The following is a 12,117-nucleotide window of genomic DNA, read 5'->3' as shown; positions in this document are numbered from 1 at the left end:
AGTATGCAAACCCCGCTGATATTTTGGATAATCTATCCAAAGTCTGTCAAATCGCAGGTTCGGGTGCAACTGTTCCAAGTGCATATCTGAAAAGGTCATGACTGGATGAGGTACATCCTGCTTGTAGTAGCTATCTACCTCCTGTTGTTCCAAGTTCTCAGCAGGAGCATGACGGGCTTGGGATGAAGATTCACCCCTTTCATTCTGCAAAACACATCAAACACAAATTTTGTGCATCCAAATATGCATTAGTGTCAGCAAAATCATCAATCAAAATAATTACAATGACATTATCAATTTATATCAAACTTAAGCTTATTTTCACATTTTAATCAAATCTACACTTTTTCAAATAAGCATATACGAAAATTTTCGCCAAGTTCATAAGCATTCAACTCAAATAACATGTCAAAATAATCATTACTAGCAAATAAACAAGTCTCAAATGGCATTATCTTTCAAAAATCAAGTTCATGAATTTTGGACTTGAAAAAGTCCACTTTAATTCTCAAAATCATGTTTAGGCTCAAAGGTTGGATCATTTAACTACCTAGACATGTTACACTACTCAATTTAGCAACAATTCATGACAAAAATCGGCCATAACCTGTTTATAAAACAATTAAGAAATTAATTTTAAAATTTTGTTTCCCTTGTTATTTAGGACGAGGTCGTTTCGGATCGATGTCCTAGTCCGTCCTTCGACAAAATTTTAAAATTTGTCTTTTTGTAGCGATTGTTTTAAAAGCTAAGATTTTTGGGTTTTTTTTTTTTTCAATGTTTTTGGCATACTTTAAATCAATAAGATTAAAAATAATGATAATAAAAGTTCTCGTCCCTCCCTCGGGTAAAGCAATTTCGGTTCAAAGACCTAGTCTTCAACTTACGACGAATTTTAAAAATCATATTTTTAACTTAATGAGATAAAGTAAATTTTTGTTTTTAAATTCACACAACATAAATATAAAATTCAAAATTAAAAATTAAAAATTCACACCAAACTTAAAATTTAAAATGCATAAAATTAAAATTCATATTTTAAAAATTAAAAATTCATACCAAACTTAATTTAAAAATTCATATTATAAATTCATACCAAACTTATATTAATTTTTCAAATATTTACAATTTTAAATATATTGTTTTTACAAAGTTTACAATATTAATTTAAGATTTTAATATTAAGATTAAAAACATGGTAAAAATAAAATTAAAAATCTTTTTGTCTTTTTATCCCACTTTAATCAATCAAATATTATCAAAAATATGCGCCCCTCTTTTCGGTAAAGTAATTTCGGTTCCAAGACCTAATTTAACTCATGACGAATTTTTGAAATATTTTGGTTTGATTGATTAAAGATATTTATACCTTAAGAATAAACGTTAAATTTCGCAGTGATGTAATAAATTTTTGAACAATATCAATAATTTCGGTCGCCAAACCTAATTTTATTTAATACCAATTTAATACTTTTTAGCGAACAAATTAGCGTTTATTATCAAAAGGTTAAAAATAAAAATAAAAATAAAAACTGTACAGACATACCTGTGAAATAGATTTCTTAGTTATATGATCTATTATATTCATAAGATAGTCGGTTTAATTGGTTTTCCATGGCTGCATAGGCGTAACCTCGAGCATTCATTGTCTTTTCTTCTAAACATATGAACGGTCCGTCTCTGCATAAAGTAACAAATTCGGTATTTGAATAGGTTTGATTATTTGAACATTTACCTCCATGTGACCATTTTCCGCATTTGTGACATCGTTCTAGGTGTCGTGCTCTTCTTTTCGCTGCGGATTTTGATTTTCCTTTACCAAATTGTAACTTATTATCTTCGCATCTGGATCCTTTTCTAACTCCGTCCATTCTTTCTCTGATTACTGATACTATTTCGCTCGGGAGTATGTCATTATTACGTTTAGTGATCAAAGCGTGTAGCATTAGACCATGGTTTAGTTCACAGGCAGTCTTCATTTTGTAAAAACCTAAAAAAAATAAAAATTCAGAATGGGGGGAGAAGACTAGTTCTTTAGGGTCTGCTAGGGAAAGACCATACGTGTTCCATTTTCTAGAACTACACGAAAACAGACAATCTAACTCTAACAGAAATATATATTATCCTTTAAAGACTTGATTCTCCCCATACTTAGTTAGCTGTGGTGTCGAAATTGTGATTAACTTCGTTGTCGACTTCCATCGGACCCTGTATGTAATGTTTAACTCTGTGACCATTAACTTTAAATTCAATCCCATTTGAATTTATTAATTCTATCGTTCCGTATGGGAAAACTCTTTTGACTATGAATGGTCCAGACCATCTTGATTTCAATTTTCCAGGAAATAGCTTGAATCGTGAATTGAAAAGAAGAACTCTGTCTCCTTCTTTAAATTCTTTTGAATTTCTGATTCTTTTATCATGCCATTTCTTCGTTCTTTCTTTATAGATTAACGAATTTTCGTATGCTTCGTGTCTTAATTCTTCTAATTCGTTTAGTTGACTTAATCGTAGACGTCCGGCTTCATGTAAATCAAGATTACATGTCTTCAAAGCCCAAAATGCTTTGTGTTCAATTTCTACTGGAAGATGACATGCTTTTCCATAAACAAGTCTAAAAGGTGTGGTTCCAATTGGAGTTTTGTAGGCTGTTCTAAAAGCCCAGAGTGCATCCTCCAATTTAATGGACCATTCCTTCGGATTTGATCCTACGGTTTTCTCTAGAATACGTTTTAAAGCTCGGTTGGTATTTTCAACTTGTCCACTTGTTTGTGGATGATATTCGGTGGAGATTTTATGAGTTACTCCATATCTTTTAAGAACTTTCTCAAGTTGATTATTACAGAAATGAGTACCCCGATCACTTATTAAAGCTTTCGGTGTTCCAAACCTTGCAAAAAGACGTTTTAAAAAGTTGACTACAACTCGTGCATCGTTAGTTGGGAGAGCTTGTGCTTCCGCCCATTTAGATACATAATCAATGGCTACGAGTATATATAGATTATTATGAGATTTTGGAAATGGACCCATAAAGTCAATACCCCAAATGTCAAATACTTCACATACTTGGATGACATTTTGTGGCATTTCATCACGTTGACTTATTTTTCCGGCCCTTTGACATGCATCACAGGATTTGCAAAGAAGGTGTGCGTCTTTGTAAATTGTAGGCCAATAGAATTCAGCTTCATAAACTTTTCTTGCTGTTAGTTGAGGCCCATAATGCCCTCCTGTTGGTCCTGTGTGACAATGGTTTAAAATTTTACTAGCTTCATCTCCAAATACACATCGGCGTATTATTCCATCGGGACAACTTTTAAACAGATGTGGATCTTCCCAGAAATAGTGTTTTATATCACTGAAGAATTTCTTTCGTCTTTGGTACGATAATCTTTTTTCAAGGAATCCACAAACTAAGTAGTTTGCATAGTCTGCAAACCATGGGATTTCTTTATAATCTATCTTCAATAGATATTCATCAGGAAAGTTGTCTTGTATGGCCGATTCATTCAGAACTTCTAATTCGGGATTTTCAAGACGAGAAAGATGATCAGCGGCGAGATTTTCTGCTCCTTTTTTATCTCGGATTTCAATATCAAACTCTTGTAAGAGTAAGATCCAACGGATTAATCTTGGTTTAGCATCTTGTTTTGAAAATAGGTATCTAAGAGCAGAATGGTCGGTATAGACCACCGTTTTTGCTAGAACGAGATATGATCGAAATTTGTCAAAAGCAAAGACAATAGCAAGGAGTTCTTTTTCAGTAGTTGTATAGTTCGTTTGTGCTCCTTGTAATGTCTTACTAGCATAATATATAGGTTGAAATCGTTTTTCAATCCTTTGTCCTAAAACGGCTCCCATTGCAAAATCACTTGCATCGCACATTAGTTCAAATGGTAGATTCCAATTTGGTGTTATCATGATCGGTGCATTAGTGAGTTTTTCTTTAAGAATATTAAAAGATTTGATACATTCATCTGAAAAGATGAATGGCGCATCCTTTTCTAGGAGTTTATTCATAGGAGTGGCAATTTTAGAAAAATCTTTTATGAAACGTCGGTAAAAACCGGCATGCCCTAGAAAACTCCTAACTCCTCTAACATTGGTGGGATGTGGAAGTTTAGCAATTATATCTACTTTAGCTCTATCCACTTCGATTCCTTCTTTTGAAATTTTATGTCCAAGAACGATGCCTTCTTTAACCATGAAATGGCATTTCTCCCAATTAAGTACTAGATTTGATTTTTCGCATCTAATTAACATTCGTTCCAGATTAACTAGACATGATTTAAATGTATCACCGAAGACTGAAAAGTCATCCATGAATACTTCCATGCATTCTTCTATCATGTCGTGAAAAATCGCCATCATACACCTTTGAAAGGTTGCAGGGGCGTTACAAAGTCCAAATGGCATGCGTTTGTAAGCAAAAGTACCATAAGGGCACGTGAATGTTGTTTTCTCTTGATCTTCGGGTGCTATTGGAATTTGAAAATATCCGGAAAATCCATCTAGAAAACAATAGTAACTATTTCCGGCTAATCTTTCCAACATTTGATCTATGAAAGGTAAGGGAAAGTGATCTTTTCTGGTGGCGTCATTTAATTTTCTATAATCAATACATACACGCCATCCTGTTACAGTCCTAGTAGGAATAAGCTCATTTTTCTCATTTGTGATAACAGTCATGCCACCCTTCTTAGGTACGCATTGAACTGGGCTTACCCATGGACTATCAGAAATTGGATATATCAAACCTGCATCTAGCAGTTTAATAATCTCTTTCTTAACTACATCTTGCATATTAGGATTTAGTCTTCGTTGGCGTTGCACATACGTTTTATGACCTTCTTCCATAAGGATTTTATGTGTGCAATACGAAGGACTTATTCCTTTAATATCATGAATCTTCCATGCAATGGCTGGTTTATGAGCTTTCAACACAGAAATGAGTTGTGATTTCTCATTTTCAGTAAGAGAAGACGATATTATTACAGGTAATTCAGATTCACCATGTAAATAAGCGTATTCCAAATGGTTTGGAAGTGGCTTTAACTCTAATTTCGGAGGTTCTTCTATCGATGATTTGTATCGATATCTGTCTTCTTCTTTTAGCATTTGAATTTCTTCTGTTGTTGGTTCATATCCATTAGCTATAAGTGTAGCTAACATTTCAGCTTCATCAATTGGTTCATTACCTTCTCCTAAAGAACATTCTCCTGTTCCTTGTAATTCTGGAAATTCTTCTAATAATTCTGCATGTACATCTATAGTTTGAATATAATAACATGTATCATCTGCAGATTGTGGTTGTTGCATTGCTCTATCAACTGAAAAGGTAACACTCTCATCCTCTATACTTAGGGTCAGTTTCTTACCGAACACGTCTATCATTGCTTTAGCCGTGTTTAAGAATGGTCTTCCTAATATGAGAGGAACTTGAGAATCTTCTTCCATGTCCAAAACAACAAAATCTACTGGAAATACTAAAGTACCAACTTTAACTAGCATGTTCTCCATTATCCCTCTAGGATATTTTATTGATCTATCGGCTAGTTGTATGCTTATTCTTGTTGGTTTCAATTCTCCAAGGTCTAGTTTAGCGTATAGTGAATACGGCATTAGATTTATACTAGCACCTAAGTCTGCCAATGCTTCTATTGAACTAAGACTACCCAGAAAACATGGAATTGTGAAACTTCCTGGATCAGATAGTTTTTCTGGTATCTTATTCAACAGCACTGCTGAACAATTAGCATTCATAGTAACAGCCGAGAGTTCTTCCATTTTCTTTCTATTCGTGATTAGATCTTTCAAGAATTTAGCATACCTTGGCATTCCTGAAATCACATCAATGAAAGGAAGATTTACATTTATCTGTTTAAACATATCCAAGAATTTGGATTGCTCGGCTTCAAGTTTTTCTTTCTTCATTTTACTCGGGTAAGGAAGTGGTGGTTGGTATGGTTTAACATAAGGTTTATCCTTAACTGTGTTATCTTCATTAACCTTTTCAACTACCGGTTCTTTTTCCTTATCTTGATCAGGTTGTGGTTCTTGTGGAGTAGGTATAGTTTCATCAGAAGTTACAGGTATTTCAGGTGGTTTAAGTGTTGTACCACTTCTTGTGGTAATAGCTTTGGCTGTTTCATTCCGGGGGTTAGCGTTTGTATCACTAGGTAGACTTCCCGGTTTTCTTTCACCTATTAACCTTGCTAGGTTACTTACTTCTTGTTCTAGATTTTGAATAGAAGCTTGTTGATTTCTAAATGCTTGAGCATTTTGTTCATTGGTTTGTTTTTGAGATGTGAAAAACTGCGTTTGAGTTTCAACTAGCTTCGTCATCATATCTTCTAAATTCGGTTTTTTATCATCGGTTTGTTGTGGTGGTTTGTTTTGAAAATTCGGTCTTTGCTGATTGTAAGTATTATTGGATACTTGTGGATTGCTAGGACCTTGTTGGTTGTTGTATGGAATATTTCGGTTATAATTCTGGTTTTGATTGTAAATCGGTCTTGGCGGTTGATAATTATTTTGATAATTATTTCCAGGCCTTTGGTTTATGTATGAAATATTCTCTCTTTGTTCCATTGTTAATTCAATACTGAGACAATCTTTTGTCAAATGTGGTCCTCCACATTGCTCACAACTAATTCGTATAGCATGAATATCCTTAGTCATCTTTTCCATTCGTCTCTCGAAAGCATCTATCTTTGCGGAAATGGAATCTAAGTCATGGCTAGAATCGGCTCTAGCTGCTTTAGATGATCTAATGATGTCTTTTTCTTGGTGCCACTCATGTGAGTGGGAAGCAGTGTTATCAATAATTTTGTAAGCATCAGTTTCGGTTTTCTTCATAATCGAACCACCAGCTGCTATATCTATGTCTTTTCTTGTAGTGATGTCGCATCCTCGGTAGAATATTTGTACTATTTGACAGGTGTCTAAACCATGTTGCGGACATCCTCTTAATAACTTTCCATATCTTGTCCACGCCTCATATAGAGTTTCATTTGGTTTCTGTGTGAACGTAACAATTTCTGCTTGAAGTCTTACGGCCTTAGATGCAGGAAAAAATTGTTTAAGAAATTTGTCAACTAAAACATCCCATGTATCGATCGCCCCTTCAGGTAACGATTCCAACCAATCTTTGGCTTCTCCCTTTAAAGTCCAGGGAAATAACATGAGATATATCTGTTCATCCTCCACTTCTCGTATTTTAAATAGTGTGCAGATCCTATTAAAGGTACGTAGATGTTCATTTGGATCTTCCTTCGGTGCACCACTAAATTGGCATTGATTAGTCACCATGTGTAGAATTTGTCCTTTGATTTCATAATCTGGCGCATTAATGTCTGGATGAGTAATTGCGTGACCTTGGCCAGTGCGTTTAGCTCTCATTCGGTCTTCCATACTTAAAGGTTCCAGATTCTCCATAATTGAATTTGTTGACTCGGTATCACTAGATGATTCTGATTTAATAGTTCGTTCCTCAACAATCTCTGTTTGAATGATTGGTGGTTCCGGAGGAAAGTTTAATGGTTCAGGATCTATGAACCGTTCCTGAATATTTTCTGGATTCTCAATTGTGAGGTTGGGTTCAAAAAATGGATTATCGGTAATTTGAACTGAAGTAATTGGTCGACTGGATGACGATTCAAAAGAAAAATCAACGGCGGTTATATTTGTTAAACGATGTCTTGATCGAGTTACAGGTGGTGAACGTATAAAAGGTGATGAACGTCTTGCTCGGTGCATTCACTGAATATCCTATTAGTTTTAAAAAGGAAAGAAAAATTATAATAAGTTATCCAATCAATAGACTTTTCTGATTTTGCCCACGTTTCGAATAGCCAAAAGATGCAGCAGAGGGGCAGGATTCGTTTGGTCTCAATATAATTGAGGACTGTTTGGCTCCAATAACCCGGTCCACGTACAAATCCAACTATTACTACGAACCAGAAAATTTTGATGTCTATCAATTTAACCACTTAAAATAAATTTTCGTAATTTTAAGAAATTTAGATAAGAAGTAGAAAAAATTCTGAGTCCTAAAACTAGAATAGCGAGAAATAAGAAAGACAAAGAGTTCGTCGCAAAATGTCGAAAAAGAAAAAATGGTTGAAAAATAAAAGGTGACGGAAAAATAAAAGAAACTTATCAAAACTTAAAAATACTTAACTAATTTAACCTTATTACTACAACTAACTTAAAATTATAATCGCAAATTGAAATTACTAATTGGAATGATAATTGATACATAGTAAAAGGTCTAAAAATATTAAAGCTTACAGGAGAAACTAAATCCCAAATGGAAATAACTTAAAAAGAAACTAAAACTTAAAAAGGCATCGCAAAATTCTAAAGCACCTAAATCTTAGTCTAAAAAAAAAGCACTTAAGGAATTCTACGGCAAAGCCTAAAAATATAGGAGTAAAAATAACTATAGCAAAAACTAAGTTTAAAATTAAATATGAGCTAAAAATATAAATATTACGCTACAACGATTAAAAAGGTACAAAATATAAAAATATACAAAAAGTTGTAAAAATTACAATTTTTTATAAAAATATTATTTTTATATTATTTATTTAATAAACTACTAATTTTACAATTTTAATAAAACTAATTTAAACTAAATACATAAATAAAAAGTAAAAAGTAAAATAAAACTAATAATAATAATAATAATAATTAAGTTTTAATAATAATAATAATAAATTATAACCCGTAATCAATGCGAAATTAGGGTTTTGTCCGTGTGTCAGAAGGCCTCCGCGAGTTGCGGCAAATAAAGAGGAAAACCCCGCGAGTCGCGGGGTTCTGAATTTCAGTTGACAGCTTTTACTTTTTACGCGTTTTCTTTATTTTTTTTTTTTTTATTTTGTTTTCTGTTTTTTTAATTAAATAAAAGATATTAAAATTAAAACTTATATTTTTATAAACTAAAATAAAAATAAAGAAACTTATAAAACTTAAATATTTACAAAATCTTAAAAATACATATATCTTTGTTTTTCTTTTTATATTTTTCGAATTTTTTAAAACGTAATTTTACAAAAACGACTTTTAATAAAAGTAGATAAAAATCTTTTTTTTTGTTTTTTTTTTTTATATTAGCGTTGCGCTTCCGGTTTTTAAGATAAGTCCCCGGCAGCGGCGCCAAAAATACTTGATGTCGAACGAGGTGTATATAAAATAGTTATTATTTTACTAGGAAAATACTATTAAATACGATACAATTTTACACAAGATATTTATTTATTTATAGAATGGATATACTTAAACCTTGCTACAACACTTATAGGCAGTGTACCTAATCGTACAGTAGTGTAGTTTTTAGTAAGTCCGGTTCGTTCCACAGGGAAATCTTTAAGCAAAGCTCAACGCTATATTAGTTTATTTTTATAAAAATACAAATATATATATAAGTGATATTATTATTATAAAGGGGGGTTTTTTACCGTTTAATGACCGGTTTGTCGATTTTAAAACTTTAGTCGCAGTTAAAACCTAATGTAAAATATAAAATAAATACAAGACTTTAAATTAAAGCGTAAAGTAAATAACGATAATGAAATTGCGAATAATAAAAATGCGATAAAATTAAATTGCGATAATTAAAAGTACGATAATTAAAAGTGCGATTAAATAAAATAACAATAAATAAAAGTGCGATAATTAGAAGTGCAATTAAATATAAAATAAAGGAAATAAAATATGAAATAAAAGAATTATGCTTATTTAAACTTCCGTAATCATGATGTTTGACGTGTTGATTTTAGTTTTATGCCCATGGGTTAATTGTCCTTTGTCCTGGATTATTCAATATGTCCGTCTGGTTTTTGTCCATAACAGTCCATCAGTCATAAATATAAATTGCAAGTGTCCTTGTCAAATTATTATTATACCCGAAGATAAATATTCCAACTAATTGGGGATTCGAATTGTAACAAGGTTTTAATACTTTGTTTAATGAATACACCAGGTTATCGACTGCGTGTAAACCAAGGTTTTACTACTTTGTTAACAATTACACCAATTACCCTTGAATGTAATTTCACCCCTGTTTTAATTATTCTAGTGGCTATTAATCCATTCCCGTGTCCGGTTAAATGAACGATTATTCGTACATATAAATACCCCGCCCATCGTGTCCGATCGAGTGTATATGGTAATTTATAGGGACGCCCAATTGTAAATCTTTATATTAACATTAACAAACTTTCATTTAGTTAAACAAATATAAAGCCCATTAATAGCCCATAGTCTAATTTCCACAAGTGTCGTTCTTTTGTCCAAACCCCAATTATGGTACAAAGCCCAATTACCCAATTTTAGTAATTAGCCCAACATCATGATTACTTCGTTTTAAATAAGCATAATAATAACTTAGCTACGAGACATTAATATAAAAAGGTTGAACATAACTTACAATGATTAAAAATAGCGTAGCGTTACACGGACAGAATTTCGACTTACACCCTTACAACATTCGCTAACATACCCTTATTATTAGAATTATATTTAAAATATAAATTATAAATATAAATATATATTACTCGTATATATTGATAGAGAGATGAAAAAAAAGATATAAATTCGATCAGAATTCGGTTGGCTTTATAGCCAGAAGTGAAATTTGGGGCTCCGCGACTCGCGGCAAAATGGCCTTCAAACTCCGCGAGTCGCGGAGAGGTATTTTCAGTTTACACCCTTGGAGTTTCCTTCTGCCGACGGTTTTAAATATATATATATAATATATATATAATTAATATAATTAATTATATATTATATTATATTTATATATATAGTTAACTTGTAATTTTTAGTCCGTTGCGTCGAGCGTTAAGAGTTGACTCTGGTCCCGGTTCCGGTTTTTCGAACGTCCTCGCGTACAATTTAATATCTTGTACTTTGCGTTTTGAATCTTGTACTCTTGTGATTTCGAGACGTTTCTTATCAATAATTGGAACCTTTTTGATTGTCTTTTGTTCTTTTGAGCTTTTTGGTCGTTTGCGTCTTCAAATCGTCGAATCTGTCTTTTGTCTTCACCTTTTATTATTTAAACGAATATCACTTGTAAATAGAACAATTGCAACTAAAAGCTTGTCTTTCTTGAGGAATAATGCTATGAAATATATGTTCGTTTTTAGCATTATCAGTATCACCTTGGAAAGGTGTCATTCGTTTTGGAAAACGGGGGAAACTAAACCCAAGATACATTGGGCCATTCAAAATCATTGATCGTGTTGGCCGAGTAGCTTATCGACTCGAACTACCTCAACAACTTGCCGGCGTACATAATACCTTTCACGTCTCGAATCTGAAGAAATTCTTAGCTACAGAAGATCTCACAATTCCTTTAGACGAAATAAAGATCGACGAAAAACTACAGTTCGTCGAAGAACCCGTTGAAATAATGGATCGTGAGATTAAGGGACTTAAGCAAAGCAAAATACCAATTGTCAAGGTTCGCTGGAATGCTCGAAGAGGACCTGAGTTCACCTGGGAGCGTGAAGATCAGATGAAGCAGAAATACCCACACTTATTCTCAGATGATGCGTCAACACCTGCAACTGCTTAAAATTTCGGAACGAAATTTATTTAACGGGTAGGTACTGTAACGACCCGTATTTTTCCATGATTATATATTACATGAGATTAATATTTACATGAATAAATGTTTCCAACATTTTAAGCAATCAAACTTGTTAAGACTTGGTTAATTGAAAAGGAATTTATGTAAACGTTTGACCACCCAGTTTGACCGATGATTCACGAACGTATGAACTTTTATATGACATAATTAAATATATATGGTTATATATATATATGTTTAATAGGTTATAATGATAATTAAATATCTCATTAAGTATATTAACAATGAACTATATACATAAAATGAGACAACTAACTTAAGGGTTTCGAAACAATATATATATAACGATTATCGATGTAATAACGTCTTAATACTTATGAATCATACTAAGATATATTAATACACTATGTTAACATGATAAAATGATAATTCATTATCTCATTAAGTATAATATCAATGAATTAATTACATTTAATAAGATCGTTAACTTAAAGGTTTCAAAACAACACTTACAT

Source organism: Rutidosis leptorrhynchoides, chromosome 1 (assembly GCF_046630445.1).
Source record: "Rutidosis leptorrhynchoides isolate AG116_Rl617_1_P2 chromosome 1, CSIRO_AGI_Rlap_v1, whole genome shotgun sequence".
NCBI lineage: Eukaryota > Viridiplantae > Streptophyta > Magnoliopsida > Asterales > Asteraceae > Rutidosis > Rutidosis leptorrhynchoides.
The sequence above is the reverse complement of the archived record's forward strand: the minus strand, read 5'-3'. Positions refer to the sequence as shown.